At 37.7% G+C, this 19,440-nt stretch overlaps 1 protein-coding gene across 2 annotated transcripts in view; it reads left to right on the forward strand.

Moving 5' to 3' along the window:
- mllt3 (MLLT3 super elongation complex subunit) overlaps positions 1 to 19,440 on the forward strand; it is a 65,810-nt gene that overhangs the window by 1,095 nt on the left and 45,275 nt on the right. The window lies entirely within an intron of this gene.

Below are 19,440 nucleotides of genomic sequence, written 5' to 3' on the forward strand. Positions count from 1 at the left end.
TGTGTGTGTGTGTGTGTGTGTGTGTGTGTGTGTGTGTGTTATGCTTTATTATTCATGAAGAAAGTGTGCTTTTGAGATTTTTGTTGGAAGTTTCATCTATATTCATAAACCAGAGTAACTTACAACGTGAAGCTGTTTAAATTTCTATGAACTATGCTTTGCATTAATGTGTGTGTGTGTGTGTGTGTGTGTGTGTGTGTGTGTGTGTGTGTGTGTGTGTTAAGCTGGTAGTGCTTGGCTGTGCATTGTCTGCGATTCACTCTTAGCAAAAACAGTTCTGTGAAGTATTTAAAAACAGTTTGACAAGCAAACCCTTTTGGTGTCATAGAACCATTTTTAAAAGTTTTTAAATAAACCATATACAGCAGGTTTTCCATCATGGAGAAAAACCCATGTAAAGAATCATTTACACATTCAGATGGTGTTTCGAGTGTTCATTTTTCTGTAAAACCCTTGAAGAGGACTTTTTTTTTTTCTTTTTTTTTTTGGGGGGGGGGGGGTGTAAAGGTGGCTGATGTGGCAAAAAATATAGTATCGTGATATTTTGAAATGTTGATACGCAGTGTGCATGATGTTTAGTTTTTCTGAGGTTAGATCTTTTCTGACAAAGTTCTAGCATTGCCACATTTAATACGGTATTAGACACTGAATAATGATTTTATCCCTAATCACATACTGTACTGCACTAAATCCAATTGAACAGTTGTAATTAAGCTCTGTTTGTAATGAAACATGCAGTTGGTCAGTGTTCTTTAGGTCCTGTCATTATTCATTATATGCTCAGAAAGACACATTGGCTTAATGTGATGATGATGATGATGATGATGATGATGATGATCGTTATACTGCTCTTTACTCTACATTGGTATATCTGAACCGGTGCCAAATGCCAATATTGAGTTTTCGTGTTGGTGGTATAGACAGGTAACACAGTTAACTGCAATATATGTTGCTCACTGTGCATTTCGCAACTGTTCATATTACTAAAAACAAAAAAAAAAATCTACACAGTTCAATTAAAATGAGCCATGTCAAGTTTGTAAGGCTTACTTCTAGCAAATAATAACAGCACTCAAAGAATAATGCGAACAATAATGATAGAGAATTTGGAAAATATATGTTGTGATATTGAATATTATAAGTACCATCTGGCAGAGTTAGCTGGGAAGAGAAGGTGAGGAATGAGGGAGCGTGTGAAGAACTGAAAGCACCAGGTTGAGTTTAGCATGCCAGACTGCAGGGGACATGGTGGAGCTTGCAGGACGGAAGGGATCAATTAAAATATTTTGTTGGATTGAAGTAGTTTCCCCTTTCTTTGCCGCTCATGCGTTGGGGTTTGCTCTGACGTGACAAGTGCTGGGCAGCGCGCCAGGCCGAGTGTGTGCCTCGGAGAGACTCTCTCTCGTACCCTCATTACACCCGACTCGCATTGCAGACACTTTATTGGGACCAGATTGTGGAGATTGTGCGGCATTTGAGGGCGCACTCTGCCCTCTCTGCCTCTTTCCACACGCAGAGCAAGACAGGTCTGGAAGGGATCACAAATACATGAGCATGAAAATCTGATTATATTATGCAGTTGGCATGACAACAAGAGATGGGTATTCCTTTTTTTTTTTTTTATTTATTTTTTTATTTAAAGACATGAAGAGCAAGTGGTGTTCATTCATGGACTGGAGCTTGTAGTATTCTTTATCACGGCCTGAATCAAAACAAACGAGAGAGGACTACGTGGACTTGCTGTAAACTGTGCCGTGACTCAACTTGATTCACCCCAGTAGTGTACTGGGAAATCGGACCACAAAGTTTGGAAAATTAAACACCCAATTTGAACTTTGTTTTGCTTCAGCTCAACATGACTGACTTTTAGTGTATGTATGATAATACTTTTTTCTTTTTTTTCTTTTTTTTTCCATGTTTTATTTCATTTTTTTGCATGTGTTCTGTTCCCTGCTGGATTTGATTTACATGCTTTCACAGAAAAACATGGATTTATTTATTTTATTTATTTATTTATTTATTTTTTTACATTAATTCCAAAGGGGGTGTGCTTTCCCGCGCCAGTGTGCATGTGTCTTTGTGGTGACAATATGGTGAAAATCTCCCCTGCCATATTTATTTTCTCAGAGCATTAGGACAGACTGTAAATCATCCAGTCCTAATTTGGAAACTACTTGAAACATGCTCTGAAGGCCTTTGATGGCGAGAGGACCAAATGTAGGTTTGCTTTAACGTCCCTCCCCTCGAGCCCCCCTTGACAAATGTGTTGCAGGGCCTTCGGAAAAAGTTCAAAACCAGCAGGAGGATACTTAACCTCTCGTAAATCCTTTCTTCTGACAGCACCTAAGAGATTCTCCCACCCCTCTTTAAAAGTATATGGTATGCACCCTAATGTATTTTTTTGCACCATGACAAATTAGAAGTGTAAGTACTTCCTGAGGTTCTTCAAAATGGTTGCAAAGGGGGATTTAAAAAAAAGAAATGTTTATAATTAGTTTGACAAAGTCAAAAGTCTGATGCAGAGTGGATTAAGGGAAGTGGAAGTTTATATTAAATGATAAATGCTGTACATCACCGTTAAAGTTAACTTAAGGTCAGTTCAGATTGGAAGCGCTGAAAACAAGATGTTACAGTCAGCATGAACTTTGGATGATCCAGTCAGGCTCATTCTTGACTGTTTAGCGTCTGCTCAACTCGCCAGCCCAATCAATCTTTGAGTCAAAAAGCTGTTTGAGAAGAAATTTCTGCACCTGCAGCTCCTCATTATTCCCAGTCCAAACCAGTTTAAAGGGCCATGTCCCACTTTTTCTCTTAGATTTTGTTTTTTGATGGTTCTTCAGAGGCTCTTTAGTAAATGGTTCTATATAGAATAATGAACACTCAAAGAACCCATTGCACGGTTAAAGGGTACTTTGCATCATAAGAGATTGATGGAAGATATGCTGTAGATGGTTCTGTATAGATCTTTTTTTGAACTATATAGCACCCAAAAGGGTTCTTCTATTGTTACAAGCTTTATCATAACAATAGAAGAACCCATTTGGCTGCTATATAGAACTCTTTTGAAAAAGCTTCTATATATAACAAATGTACAGCACGTCCTGAAGAACCCTTTATTGATACAAACAGCCCTTTAAGCATGCAAAAGGTTCTTTTGAGTATTCCGTTTTTTTATAGAACCTTTTTTTTTCTAAAGAACCCTTGAAGGACCGTCTTGTTAAAGAGTGTAATTGTATGTACTAAAACAGTCAGTTCATTTTATGTGATCATTTTCTGTTATCTCTTACACTTAAACAGGCTGTTTTTTGTTTTGCCTTTAAGACTGATGTCTGTAAATGATCTCTGTTCTGACTGGCTGCCCTGTATTTTACCTCCTTTTAAAAAGCAGTCCAGGCTGAAATGCTACTTCAGTATGAATGGGTGGAGCTAAACTAAGGTAGGCTAAATGCATGTAAATTCCATAAATGGACTGTTTGAAACTTTTAACTGTGGTGGGCAATATGAGAATTAAGTTTATCATGATACTTCACATTTTTACCATGCCCTTCACAATATTTAGACAAAGTGTGCTAAAAGCTGCCATCAAAAACATTTAGTACAATGATTTATTATTTAACATTTTCAATACTGTACTGCACTAAATGTAAAAAATAATTCTCTTTTGACCAACTGCCTTTTAGTTAGAAATGTTCAGGTGCTAATTATATCCACAACATGCTTCGAAAGCTATATCGTTTATCATGATATCAATTAAAATGGTCACATTACCCACTCCTAACGTGCACATACTACATCAAACTCTTCTGTTTCATTAAAGTGGGGCAAATGAAGTTTTCCACGGTGAGGGTCCTTTTAAATGTTCGGTTTCACAGCTCTGTGTGGTGACTTCTTGATGATCTGCAGAAAAGCTCTGTGGACACTGGATATAGATAACCTGCTTTCTTAGATGGGACAGAGTTTATGAAGCGCATGTAATGTAAATAATCAGGCTTATTATTTGGGGTCCTGTGAGGCTCCTTCAACTCCCCCCACCCCCATCTCCCCTTCAATCCGGCCCCCCTGGCTCTAGGCTTTGATCAGGGCCAGCCAGTGTCAAGAGGAGAGGGGAGGGAAGTTTAGAGGGAAAGCTTGTGCACAGACGAGTGTGTGTTTGACAGTTTAATACCAACAGTCTCACCAAGCTGCCCTGGAAAAGTACAGCTGTATCTTTTCTCTCTCTGTCTCTCTCTGTCTCTCTCTGTCTCTCTCTGTCTCTCTCTGTCTCTCTCTGTCTCTCTCTGTCTCTGTCCCTTTCTCTACCTTTATCTTGTTCAAAAGTCTTGCTTGCTCGGTTACTTCCCTCCCACTTGTAGGAAGCTTCTCTACTACTTAATATTACCCATCCAGCAGCTGTTCTATATTACACAAAATGCATCCCTGGTTCACTTAAAAGAGCAGCCTTTTTCTTTTTATTATTATTATTGTACTTGCCTTTTGCTGAAATGTTGTCTGAAGTGGCATTCCTGCACTTGTAAAGCAGCATATGAACTGTGCCAAAGGAATGCCCTGGTTGTCTTTTGTCACACGTTATATATTCTAAAAGACTAAACATGTCTTAAATGTCTTTTTATTTTGTATTTTTTAATAGAGGGTAACTGCATACACACACATTCTATGATTTTTAGTGTGATATTTTTGTGAGCTAGACACATTTTAAACGGGGATGAAAATGTGCCTGGGTTGGAGGCAAAAAAATGCTATGATTAGCGGCCATGCTGTGTAGCCTTGGAAACCTGATATTTGGTGTTGGGAGCAGGATGGGGGAGTTTGGGGGGCGTGCAGGGTAACCAGCTCAAAAGAAATGGACTGGAACACAGTCGTCCATTTCACCTGCACCCATCTACGCCAACCTAAGAAAAGAAAAAATCGCTGAAATACGGCTATGTGGCTTTTGGGTGGTCACAAGTGGCTAACCATAATTTAGGGAGCATAGGAGTGCGGAATGTGTTGTCTGTCATCAGAGACACCTTCAGCATTTTGCTTAGGCACACTAAATTGGCTGAGCTTAGTAAAAGGCTTTCCATGAAATTTATAGAATTCATTCATTTATAGGGTTGTAATGTTTCTTTATGGCATTAGTTTTGCAATGCAAAACTGTGACTGACTGTGCATCATGCAAAATGGACATTCTGTTAATTATGCTGTTTGATGCAGTTGCAACACCAAGTTTACAAATGCTCAGCAAAAACTAACTAATTCTAATACACAGATGCTCGATTGACACCAGTAGGCTGTGCATCGACATGATTAATCATCATCTTTCTTCATACAAATTTTGTTCCAAAGGTACTAAATGTTAGCATACTGAATAGTGAACCAAGTATCTAAGTCGAATAATGTGCTGAGTGTGTTACACCTCCGAAGGTTTAAAGTCAATAGGAATAGGAAATCATAACATGTTTTTCTTCTGTACTGTTATGTATTTTTGAATGTATCAGTGAGTAGGGAGGGTTTCTGAGCCCCCCCCCGCCTTATTATTATAAACATATTATTGGTTAATATTTTGTCCGCTCATGGGTGGATGGTGGTGTAATAAAAAAAAAAAAAGTTGTTGTAGAGCAGGACAAAAGAAGCTGAGTCATCAGTGCAGTAGAGCTAAGATTACAGGGGATGAAAATGGTACAGCTGGGAATGGTGCAGGTGACCAAGGCAGTAGATATAAACATCTCACCAATACGGTCACATGACAATGGAAGAGGACAATGATTTTAAAATACAGCAATCATGTAAACAAAATTAGTCTCGCTCAACAACCTCCAAAGCAGTTAAAAATAAGTAGATAAATATAAATATTCCTATTGGCTGATATACTGACATTCAAGGAGCACAGATATTTGGATAACCAATCAGCAGTCTATATTTTGAAACAAGCATGATTTTTGGCCTAGGATGCTAAAACTTACTGAATCTGATCATGGGAAAGCAAGAATTTTGTATTTGAAATGTCATTGCTTAATATTAAGAAGGACATGACCTAGACTTTAATGAGATTCTTGCATGTGATAATTATATACAGAACCTGCTTACGTAGATTGTTGTATCTGATGGTTATCACAGGATTTAATAAGGCTTCATGACAATATGGCGTTGTTATACCTACTGCAAACTAAATCAATTAAACAAAATAACTGCACATTTTTATTCTTCCCACTAAATTATATGCACTCCACCCATTATGCACCTCATCTGTTGCAGCTTAACCCAGACTCTCTGAAATCTTACCACAGATGGAGGGAGTCATGAGCCAGATAAACCACTCATCCAAAACAAAACATCATGCCAGCACTGAAGATACACGATCATATTTGGTCTCGGGGAGTGGAAGTATTGCAGTCAGTAGAAAAATGCAGGAAGATAAAGAAAATGTGTTTCTTGTAGAGAAATCATTGTTCTATTAATCCCATAGCAGGCAGCTGGCTTTCCCTACCTGACAAATAGAAGTTGCCTTATTTGGATGGGATTAGTTTTCCCAGGGGAGGTGGGGTAATACCACAGGATGTCTGTAATGTTTGTGATCGATTTGCACTTGATAAGAAATCTCAGTATAAATGAGAAATAAAGGTGGGAGTGGCTACTTGATTCACATACTGCCTTCACTTCAGAGAAGATTAGGAAATGTCAAAACAGTTCATTTAGCCATTATTTTGTTTGCCCTAACCTTTTACCTCGCAGTGCGTCATTAGCTTGAGAGTTCACAGCAAACATTCAGCTTCATGGCATACAAGCTTTTCTGTAATGTTCATGTGTTAGGAGTTGTACATGACGTAGGAGTGTAGCATGACACACTAGCTCAATTTTGGCCACAGAGAACACAAACACTTACCCGAGTACCTCCATACTTAAACTCGTTTTTCACAGAATATAAAGTTTTTACCAGCCCAAGATTCATACGGGAATAATATAACCTGAAGTTATTTGTTACTTGCTGTGTGAAAGGTGTTTTTTTTTTTTTTTTTTTTTTTTTTTTTTTTTTTTTTTTTTTTTTTACTGATGTGATCCCCCTTTTCCCTTCTTCCCTGTTTTTTGTAAAAGTTACACCAAAGGCAATTGCAAACTATGTTGTAAACATTGTCTGCATTAACACATTTCCAGGAAGAAAATTTTGTTGATTTTTCTGTGTATTTTGAGCTGTTCTTTCAAAACAATTTTGAGCACTAAAAAAATGACACCCTACAGTTAACGGCCAGGTTCTGGCTGGAATTAATGAAATGCACAATTTGAAGGGGGGAAAAAAAGAAACTCTGTGTACCAGTAGTGTGTTTTGGTTGAAAAAAGTTGGGTTGATGTCAGAAAGAAAGTGTTATCATGCCATCTCTGCATTTTGTAGAGATCATTCTTAGTGAATTTTGAACATTTTTAATGTCTGTGTTCCTTAACATAAGATGCAGATTGCAGTAGCAAAAGTTAATTATGCTATGCTTGTAACATTTAAGACCTTACTGGATAGCATAAAAAATGATGTGGTAGCTTTGGAGCAGAAAAGTTATTTGCTTGTTTTAATGTAAAACTCTTGATGTGATGTGTACTGCTATGAGTACATGAGTGAACATGTGTGATTGATGTCCCAGTGGTGGGATGTCTTCAATTAGTGTTTCATAATGAATGAAATGGATAGCAGGCTATTTTAACATTTTCATACTGCATCAATTATCAACTCAGCTAGCAATTCCATCATAAGCTGATTACCACCTGTACATTTTCAGTGCATTGAGATTTCTGCTCTTGATGTCCACTTTCGAAATGAACAGCTGTGATAGTGTCTGGGGAAAGACTGCCCAGAGGTTTCTTGACTGTGTGCGGTTTTATAGTAGCTAGGTAGCTTGCAGATACTCAAAGAGCTCAGCTGCTACTAACAAGAACTTTGTTCCCACAGGCGCATTATTTCAGGATTTCAAGTGACTAGATTTATTGTGGCAGGCCCAAAACATGTTCTCACTTCTTTAGCAACTGTGAGCCTGTCTTCACCTTTGTAGCAACTTGGAAGCCATCAAGCAACAGTAATTGGTTTATGGTTCTGGTTTGGTTAGAATCAGTGGTTTACATGAAGGAGGGAAATTGACAGTGGTTTCTATGAAAGAGGGAAAATGTGAGACCTCCAGAAGAGATTGTAGGGGGAATCAGTGGTTCAGTTTTGTATTTGTATTGTTCATTTTTGCTTGCTTGCTTTATTTATTATTATTATTATTATTATTATTATTATTATTATTATTATTATTATTATTATTATTTATTTTATTTAAGTGACACTTTCCTCTAGGATGTATTTCAGCAGCAGTGGCAGGGCCACACTCCAACCCCCAAGAGGGATGCATATCAAAATGTACTAAAATTAAAATTTTAAAAGTAACTTTCCCCATATAAAAGTTGTTGCTAGATATTTTACTGATATTTATTAAAGTAACGTTACTGATATATGGATCCACTGAGTTCACTAATGTTAATCTTTGGTTAGCTTTACTCTTATTTAATAATAATAATAATAATAATAATAATAATAATAATAATAATAATAATAATAATAATAATAATAATAATAATAATAATAATTATTAATTACTTTGAGTGTTCTTGTAACTGTTAACTCTATCTTAACATTAGCTAGTTTAACCTGCCTTTCTCTTTTCCCTCCTGTCTTGGTCTTGCTCATTTACTCTCCCTGTCTCTCGTCAGATGCGTAGACATAGGAAGACAGAGGTGGGTGTTACATGTCTCCACTTTTTTGTATGTCACTTAAAATGAAACGCTCTCTGCAGAGTTTTGTAATTGAGACTTGATTACATTTAATACATTTCTGAAGCAGTCGTGGCAATAATTTTGCAGTGATTGTTTTATTTTATAGAGGAAAACAACATTATTTAGACTTCTGAAAGTGCATCTTCCTTCTTGAAGTATGTGCATTCATCGGATGTAGCACAGTTACTGGAGTGCAGGATTTGAATTGGATTAGACTTAATATAGCTACTGATACGTATAATAAAAAAAAAACCTTGATTAGACATCCGTAAAGCAACATGAGAAGGTTTAAAACCGGTCTCGCCCCATTCCCACCTTTTAATGTTAATACAAACCATTCTAAACCACCAGCATCCCCTGCACTTTCCCCTTTGCGGGCACCTAATGATCAGGTCAGCATGTTTGCCTGTGGGCGTCTCTGACTGAGCCTCTGTCGTTGTTTTACTGAGCCTTTTAACTTTGCCGCCTGCCTGCCTGTTGCTTTAGCTGATCAGACGGCTGTGGTTTTGTTTGCACATGTCAGATAAGGTGAGACCCTTATGTGGTCTTTTAGTACAAGCTCTCTCCTCAGGCCAAGTATGGCTTAAATGTCAGTTTGGCTTGTGTAGTCTTCTGCCTGTCTTTCATTGTGGCTTTGCTAGAGATCTTTCTATAGGAGCAATATATCCTTAGTGGGCAGATGAGCCCTGTGGGGTTAAATGAAGCAGTTTTACTTACAACCCCAATTCCAATGAAGTTGGGACGTTGTCTAAAACCTAAATTAAAACAGAATACGATGATTTGCAAATCCTTTTCAACCAATATTCAATTGAATACACTATAAAGACAAGATATTTAATATTCAAATGTATAAACTTTATAGTTTTTTGCAAATATTCACTCATTTTGAATTTGATGCCTGCAACACATTCCAAAGAAGTTGATACAGGGGCGTGTTTACCACTGTGTTACATCACCTTTCCTTTTAACAACACTCAATAAGCGTTTGGGAACTGAGGACACTAATTGTTGAAGCTTTGTAGGTGGAATTCTTTCCCATTCTTGCTTGATGTACAACTTCAGTTGCTCAACAGTCCGGGGTCTCCGTTGTCCTATTTTGTGCTTAATAATGCACCACACATTTTCAGTGGGAGACAGGTCTGGACCGCATGTAGGTCAGTCTAGTAGCCGCACCCTTTTACTACGAAGCCACGCTGTTGTAACACGTGCAGAATGTGGCTTGGCATTGTCTTGCAGAAATAAGCAGGACGTCCCTGAAAGAGACGTTGCTTGGATGGCAGCACATGTTGCTCCAAAACCTGCATGTACCTTTCAGCATTAATGGTGCCTTCACAGATGTGCAAGTTGGGCACTAACGCACCCCCACACCATCAGAGACGCTGGCTTTTGAACTTTGCGCTGATAACAATCCGTACAGTCCTTTTCCTCTTTAGCCCGGAGGACACGACGTCCATGATTTCCAAAAACAATTTGAAATGTGGACTCGTCAGACCACAGGACAATTTTCCACTTTGCGTCAGTCCATCTCAGATGAGCTCGGGCCCAGAGAAGCCGGTGGCGTTTCTGGGTGTTGTTGATATGTGGCTTTCGCTTTGCATGGCAGTTTTAACTTGCACTTGTAGATGGAGCAACGAACTGTGTTCACTGACAGTGGTTTTCTGAAGTGTTCCTGAGCCCATGTGGTAATATCCATTACAGAATGATGTCGGTTTTTAATGCAGTGCCGTCTGAGGGATCGAAGGTCACGGGCATTCATTGTTGGTTTTCTGCCTTGCTGCTTACTTGCAGAGATTTCTCCAGATTCTCTGAATCTTTTGGTGATCTTATGGACTGTAGATGATGAAATCCCTAAACTGTTTGCAATTGCACATTGAGAAACGTTTTTAAGACTATTTGCTCATGCAGTTGTTCACAAAGTGGTGAACCTCCCCACATCCTTGCTTGTGAACAACTGAGCCTTTCAGGGATGCTCCCTTTATATCCAATCATGACACTCACCTGTTTCTAATTAACCTGTTCACCTGTGGAATGTTCCAAACAAGTGTTTTTTTTTGAGCATTCCTCAACTTTTCCAGTCTTTTGTTGCCCCTGTCCCAACTTATTAGGAATGTGTTGCAGGCATCAAATGTAAAATGAGTGAATATTTGCAAAAAACAAAGTTTATCCATTTGAACATTAAATATCTTGTCTTTGTAGTGTATTCAATTGAATATAGGTTGAAAAGGATTTGCAAATATAGTATTCTGTTTTTATGTTTTACACAACGTCCCAACTTCATTGGAATTGGGGTTGTAGTGTAGAATAAATAATTTCCAAAGTTCTTGATGCTAATGGGGATGTTTTTGCATTGTTTAGTTTATGGTTTGGCAGTATGATGTGATACTCATGTAAAATCATCCGTAGCTGTAGAACACTGAAAATTGTGAAATTCTCCCCTCTCGTAGTTTATTGCTACAACCATCAAAACTCTCAGCTCAGGCTATATCAGGTAGCATTTGTAACACTTGTGCAGAAGAAGAGTTCAGTAGTACAAAGTAAAATTTAGAATCGAACAAAGTACGTTTTTCATTCATGAGTTAAATGACTTTGACATGTTTAGTACAGGCATATGTCTTTGAAAACGTACAATGTTTGTCGGACTACTTAAAGCAAATATAAATTGGATCCCAGAAAGCATGTTTACTTTAAGTCATTTAAAGGTGCAGTATGTAAGATTTAGTGGCATCTAGCAGTAAGGTTGCAGATTGCAGCTAACCGAATAGGCATCCCTCGCCCCTCTAATGTCTCATAATTAAGGTTTAGTTCTAGAAGCTACAGGATAAGATGTGTTGATGCTAACGCTAACACAGGAGCTAATCAGAGCAGTGTTATATGCTGAAGAGGACTTTTATATTTTGAATTATTTTACATAAGATTGTTTAGCAAACTTTAATGAAAGTCAAATTAATATTCATCTTTACAGATGATGGTTGTCACAAATGTGAGCACTCTTCAGTCTTGTTTAATCTGGTTGATTTATCAAGCTAACTCTGAGCAGCAAAGCTAAGAAAAAGCTGATTTACTGCCATCGTCTTTCTCACTGTTTTTTTTTTTTTCTTTTTTTTTTTTTTTTTTTATTTACCCTAAATGAGGAAGAAACGTTGAGATGGCCAAGAGGCATGTTAATCTTATTTTGTTAATAGTTATAGAGTCTGTAAACAACCACCAGTGTACATTAACTGCATAGAAACTGGTTGCTGATTTGGATACGTTTGGATGTTTTCTTTTTATTCATTTGTTTTTACTAATTGTTTGGTTGTCTTCTTTTGTTGCTTTAGCATTTTTTTTTTTTAATTATTATTTTATTTATTTATTTTTTGGCAAATTTAAAATATTTTAAAGAGTAAATAAAGTTGTCTTTTTTAAAACAATTTATACTATTATTGTTATTAATTAAAAAATTTTCATTTTGTATTATTTTGTCAATTTGTGATACAAATCCTGTATTGTGACGATATTATATTATCCACCATAAGTTTGGTGACATGCGTCCTTTTTTATTTGTCATTGTGTAACAGCAATAAATAGTTGGAAATGAACCATGTGCTTGCACAGCTGTTGACTGTATAAGGTCATTTGTATTAACTAAATGGTTGCTTTACACGATGCGATTGCTGAAGGAGTGGTCAGCAATCAGATCCCCTGTTTTTAGAACTTTTAGACACAAATTTTCCTACACTCAGATTGCATTACATTATCAGTTGAGACTTTTCATGGAGGAACGTCTTTTGTACTGTATGAGTAGACGCAATCTGTGTCTGGCAAACCAGCCCTCAGAGTTGTTCTGGTAATAGCTGGGCTCATGTTACTGTATTGTGTGAATGACAGGAGACATTCAAGTATTAAGCAGGTGTTTAAAATGAGAAGCCCTCTTGTTTGATTCCCTCCCCACCCTTCATTCAGTAGTGTGTTGAATGAAATGTACAGAATACATTTCAAAATATCATGAATGAATATAAATTCCTACTGCATTTGCATTGGGCCATTTCATGTAGTTCTTTAAATATTTGACCTGAGATGTTTGCTTATTGTTATGAAATGTGTGGTCAGCAGTGCTGGTTTTTCAGTTCATAATGCCTTCAGCATTCCTACACTCACACATGGCTGACTGGATATATACACATGCACGTGTGTGCACGCACACACACACACACACACACACACACACACACACACACACACACACACACACACACACACACACACACAGCTGAAATAATTGGGTCTCTGGCTTTATGGCATGATATGTCTGTCTGTCCTCTGTCTGGAACACTGTTTGCCAGTAGGAGATGTCGCTGACACATTCATATTTTACATCATGCCTATGCTCTGTGAGGAACCATTTTTGGTTCACCCTTTGTTGCCTGTACCCAGTATTAAGCTCCAGTGATATGACTGTCAATGAAAGATATCCTGAAAAATGACCTGTTTTCGGCTAGTTGTACAAGATTACTAAATAATTGGATACTCTGACCCTTCATTCATTTAATTTCCAGTTAAAACAGCCATTAATAACAAATTATTCTTTTCTTTTAAGCACGGGGGGGGGGAAGACAAAGATTTCACAGAAAAAAAAATCATACTTTATTACAGTTCCCATTCTTTTTGGGAGACTTGCTTTTGGTTTTTCAAAGAAATCTTCAGAGACTGAAGGAGTGGAACAATTCAGTTTTAGAAATTGTTTGTGTTTCTGCTTCTCAGTGTCCAAATAATCCCATTTACAAATTTAGACACATCAGTCCGTGAATTCTAAGTGTCCAGTTTTGATATTCTACTGTAATTTTCCTGTTTGTGTCTTTCTGTTTCTCATTAACGGCTTTTTGACAGCTCAGAGTGCTGAGTTGTCTTCTCACAGTGGAAGGATGGACAGAAACAGCTGTGGACTTTTTCAGATCTGAGGCAGGAGTGGAGCTTTATTTTCTCCTCTCTCTCAGTTAGGAAAGATTGTTTACCTGATAGTGACCGTTTTGGTGGTCTACCAGGTCTAGTATGGCTGTTAGGCATCATGTTCTTTCTTTTTAATTATATTTTTGATCTTCAGTTTTGCAGACTCCTATATTTTTGACATTTTCCTTTGACTTTATCTTGTGATATGCAAGTCGTTTTAGATACACAAAGTTGGAAAGGTGTGTTTGGGTTGCTGGTTGTGTGCATGTTAATGTCTCTTTTAAAGGGGAACATGATGATGCCTTGTTAAGAACAGTTTTTGTTGGGAGCACACAGCTGTATCTTTGGGATTGCAAGGACAGAAGAGCTAAAGTGACAGTGGGGTGCCCAAGTAAAGAGTGGGCAAATTAAATTATGATAGATTTGATATACTTTGCCTTGGAGACTTGTGGAATGTTCTGTTAAATAGGTGTTTTGACTGGCATTTACAGTAAAATTGGATTTTACGTAGCCCAATGTCTCAGCTAAGTCAAATCAGGGTTTCTTCATTTTTTTGAGTTTATTTTTTAACCATACTGCTTTCTACATGTCAAATTAATGTGTACCCTTACACACTCTGTAAAAAAAATCTCAGCTCGAGTGGGGACGTTCATTGTTTTGTGAGTATCTGCTGGTATGTGCACAATTAAAAGCTTACCCTGCACTTTCCTACTGAGACAGTCTGATTGCTATAGTCGCTAAGCTGCTAACCTTAGAAGGACAAAAGCTGTGCTGTAACTGTAGATGCTACAGACAGGGTTCTGTATTGGGGGTAAGTGAGGAGTTCCTCAGCAAGCTCACATCATTCAGCCCCAGCCTTTGGCCCCGTCAGCAGGCAGGCCTCAAATCGAACATCCTGCAGCAACGGGCCAGTAATTGTTTTACGACTGGGCAGAAATGGTACCTACTTGCATAGGTGGTCACAAAGGACTGAGGCCATGAGTCTGCAGGCTGCCTCCTCCACTGCTATGAAAAAAGCGGAAAAGGGAGGGATGGAGGAAGAGAGGGAGGGAGAGAGGGAATGAAAAGGGAGGTGGGGGTGACTTGTGAGCAGCAGTCCAAAACAGGAACTCAGCCATAAATGCTTACTCTCCCCCTGTTTGGAGTCTGGAGGGAGGGGTGGGGGGGGGCTGGAGGAAGTGGTTTATTGAACCACGGTTTATAAAAGCTGTCTGTTGGCAAAGTCTTTTAGTCTCTTGCCTTGGTTTGTGTGCCTTATGTCACTTGCCTGCTGGTTTTATCTACTATATCTGAAAATGAAAAGCACTTTTAATATTCTATGATTGTAGCACTCATTGTGACCTTTCTTTTACTGGATGACATGACTAAACAAGTAGTAAAGAAAGTTACTAGTTTTCTCAAAACTGAGCCCCCTCCAATCATGATGGCAATGCTTATCTAAGATCACTGCTTTATAATGTGGTAGATCATTCATTCATTCATTTATTTATTTATTTATTTATTTATTTATGGATTTAAATGTGGGTTTTGATTTCCGCGTGTGTTTGGTTTTTTTAGGGTGTATTTAATTTATTTATTTATTTGTTTATTTATTTATATTTTATATGAAAAATTTGTTGTCTATTTCAATAATAAAAATAAAATGCAGGCATTGAAGCTAAGTTCTGCATGAGAAGGCTTGCCTGGTTGGTCTGATTGAGGAGGCTTGCATGGTCGGTCAGCTTGAGGAGTCATACGGAGTTATTGTATTTTGGTATAGGTTTAACAGCACCATTCGAATACAGCATGAGTGTACTGGATCACATTATTTACATAATAAAATTGCAAAACAGATGTTCCAAACTCAAAATAATAAATTGGCAGTTTTTATGTTTGGGGGGGGGGGAAATTATGATTATTCTGGACCTTGGCCCATTCCGTTCATTCATCCTACTTGAAGTCAAGGACTTTCCCCTCACCCCCAGGCGTCATTAAAGCAGTGAGTGTAAAGAGTTTTTTTTTCCCCCTAAAATAATCACAATGCAGCACAAATCTTCTGTATTCCTAAACATGAGACACAACCTAGCCTTTAACATGTTTGTTTTAAAATAAATAAATAAATAAATTTATTTCCCTTTATTGTAGCAAACTGTCTAATGATAAATGACTTTTCTGAAGTCCCTGCAGTGTAATGTCTAGAAAATCCCTGTCAAATCCTGCTAGAGTCTTCTGTAATTAGTAGTGTCCTGATTGCACTATGAACATAGACAAGTAGTTTTTGAAGGGACTGCACCTCACTCTACAAGTGAGTCAAAGGACCTTCTTGATTTAATTGAACCTTTTTTTTTTTTTTTTTTTTTGTGACCCGGTTTTGCCCTGTGCTTTTAGCCGTCCAGATCACGATAAAATGGTATTTTTGTGGGAAATCTCCTGCTGATGCATCAACAGGGCTTGTGGTCTTTCGCCATTGCATGTAAATGTCCTTCATCTGTCTCCAAAGGCAGTGGGCATTTGGTGCTAGTTTTGAGAAGCCAAGAGATATTATTATTTATTTATTTATTTATTTATTTTTTTTTAAATAGATTTTGCATTTTAGGGAACTAGAGGGGTTTCATTTGTAAATGTGGTTTGGCGCGTGTGTGAAGTGAAATCTGAGCCTCTGCTCTCGCAGTGGGGGAATCCTGCCGTGGCCATTGTGTGCTTGGCTGGCAGCAAGAAGCTGTTTAAATTGTCATAAATTCCACACACTCTAAGCTCAGTGTGAAATGTCAGTCTTGGGTAGTAAAAGAAATGCTCAGAATTGAATTTTTTTTTTTTTCGTTCTTTTTGGCAAATAAATGGCAGCTTTCCATTGCGCACTGCTTTGTACATGGTCACTTCTCAAAGACTCCCTTGTTTTTGCCTTTTAAGATTTATATACGATTAGTTCAGATATTTCTGGCACTTTTACTTCCTGCGGAATTCGATGCTGGGGACTTAACACTACGGACAGAAAAGTGAATAACTTTTGTGACTTAAGTTGGACTGTGCATCTCTTACAGTCTTGGTCCTTAAAATTATTGAACTCACTGCTATTTTGCTTTATGGGGCTCATCAGAGCCCATTTTAATAAGATGGCCCTTAAACCCGTGGGAGATGGCCAAATCGATATGAGGAGATTGTGTTGCATCTGTAAGCAGGGCTTTAGTGGGTAAGAGGCTGGGAAAGTGGCTTTTCATCGCTATAGTAGTCCTTAAAGGTCTACCCACCAGCCACAGAGCTTGATTCAACATCGTCAGGAATGGATAAATACGACATTCATTTTATCCACCATGGACTTCTTCCTTTTAGATACAGTAACTCCAGACCACATTGTAATGTAGTATTGACTTGTACTTTTACTAAACTATACTGAAATGTATGTATTAAGGCCAGTGTAACAGCAAATTAGTAACCATATAAAGTCATTATAGAATAGAGCTATAACTCAGAAAAGGCCTCATGTTAGTGATTTCACCACAAGTCAGGTAGTTATAACCTGCTTTGAGTCCCTAACAACACACTATGCCTGTGGTAAGGTTTCTGTAATGCATGACATCAAGTGGCTTATTGCTTTAATCAAACAAGAACACACAGTATTATAAAATACATGAAAATGTTCAATGAAGTTGAATTTAATCAGAGTAAGTACTTTTTTTTTTTTTTTTTTTTTTTTTTTTTTTTTTTTTTTTTGCAAACTAGATTAATTTGTTTGCAGTCAGCGATTGTTTTATTATCCATGTTTAACCATGGGCAGCTGAACATGAATTTGTTTGATTTTGTTTTTATATGGCCTTAACTTTCAGTAGCCTGTCATTGTACATTAGTCATTTCATTAACCTTTTTTTCATTGTTTTGTAATCATTGACCTTTTGTCTGCTGTTCAGGTCATACCATAGCAGTGTTTAACATAGAAACATTGACCGATTGTTGTTGTTTACTATGATGCAAATTTAGATAGGGCTGGGCAAGTTGTGTATATTCTGGATATCAGCATTTAAAGAACACTGACCAGCTGGTCCAGTTTATCTCGATTTAGTGCATTGCAGGTTGTGAAATGTTAAATAAAAATTATTTGTATTTGTGGCATGACATTTCAAGTAGCATTACTTATGTTGTTGTTGCTGCTTTTTTTTTTTTTTTTCTTCTTTCCATGAATCCTTCAGTTAATGCTTTGAATTATTCTATTGATGGGTATAAATCGACAGCCTGTTTATACAAGAGTTCTTACCAGAGTTCTTCTTAGTGGTCAGATATTATCCTATGAACAGTGTAGTGGTGTTTGTTTTCCTTCACACATTAAACTGAAATCAAGTGATGCTTTTTTTTAAAAATTGCCACTCTTTAGCATTATAGCACCAGAAATGTAATTCATTCATTCATTCCACATGTTGCCAAAAGTGACTTCACATGTGAAAGAGAACAGTCCCTCACTTGGAGGAGCCCAAGAATAATTCAAATACTTGAGCTGGCACACTCTTCCTCCTGAATGAAGAGCACTTGGGTAGAGGTTGTGATGATGTGTGAATGATGCATACTTCCAATTTATTTTGTTGAGGGTTTAGAGCAGGCTTTGTCTTTATGCATGAGACTGGTAAGTACTGTGAAACAGCAATGGTGGTCCAGCTTGTTCCATTTTAAGAAACTGGCTTTGTACAGTGGCTAGCCCAATAATTGCTTAATAGTGTAACTTCCTCAGTTAATGGTACATTTGTTTGTTGGTGAACATTTTGAATAATTTACTCTTTACAAGATTCAGACAAAAAATGGCCTTTAACTTGCTGAAAGGACAGCTGTGTGGTTAATCAGATCCAACTTTTTAAAATTTTCACCATTGTCATGGTGAGCACTGCAAAGCACTGCATCCTGACAGACATTGAGGGCAAGCAGCACTTTAAGACCAACCCAACTCCCTAGGCTGATGACTGGTCGATGACAGCACCGCAAGCTGGCTAAAATACAGTCTAGCTTTCCGAAACTAAGCCCCCCACAAGCCACAAAGCTTTGTGCAAGAAGCTGAAAACAATACTGCAGAGGAAATTAAATCATAGGAACCGCTCAGAGTTGAAGCAGTTGCAATGACTGCCATTAATGGCATTTTAATGAGGGGCATCGTGAAATCTTATCCTGGGACTGATCACCTTAGTATGGTGCCAATTAAAGGATGTGAGTGCGCTACTTTGGTTCTTGTAAATCTTTCCCAGTTGATGCCCATAGGGCGTCTGAAATGGGTGCATGCATGCCGTGCTACATCCCAGCCCCTAATGGTCAATTACTGGGCTTTGGACCTTGATTTCAAGGTCTGCTTTGAGTTGCAAAGCAAAAGAGGAATGGGAATGCCTTAGGAGATTCAGGCTAGGGCAGAGTTGTTGTGTTCAGCTCACACTGCTTCCGCTGGCTTCAGCAAATTTGAGAGATGTATAAGAATGAAGAAGAAAGTACAGATGTTGCTATTGACTGTATTAACAACAAAGCAACATTTAGCAATTATTTGGATGATTGAAGCTATTGTGATGTGTAATTTTTTTTTTAAATGCCATAAACAAAAATAGGCTTATACTGAGCAATTAAACATGCAAAAAATCCCAAACTCTAAAATACTTTTGTTAGAAACTATGAAACCAGTTAAACATATTTTCCATATTATATAATACAAAGTGGATTAGCGTCCAGATTGCCAACTGATCATTACTAGCTCTTAGAGAAGGTCAGTTGTGAGAGATTGATATTTTTTAAAATTGAGTT

The sequence above is a fragment of the Pygocentrus nattereri genome, chromosome 2 (genome assembly GCF_015220715.1).
Source record: "Pygocentrus nattereri isolate fPygNat1 chromosome 2, fPygNat1.pri, whole genome shotgun sequence".
In the NCBI taxonomy this organism is placed as follows: Eukaryota; Metazoa; Chordata; class Actinopteri; order Characiformes; family Serrasalmidae; genus Pygocentrus; species Pygocentrus nattereri.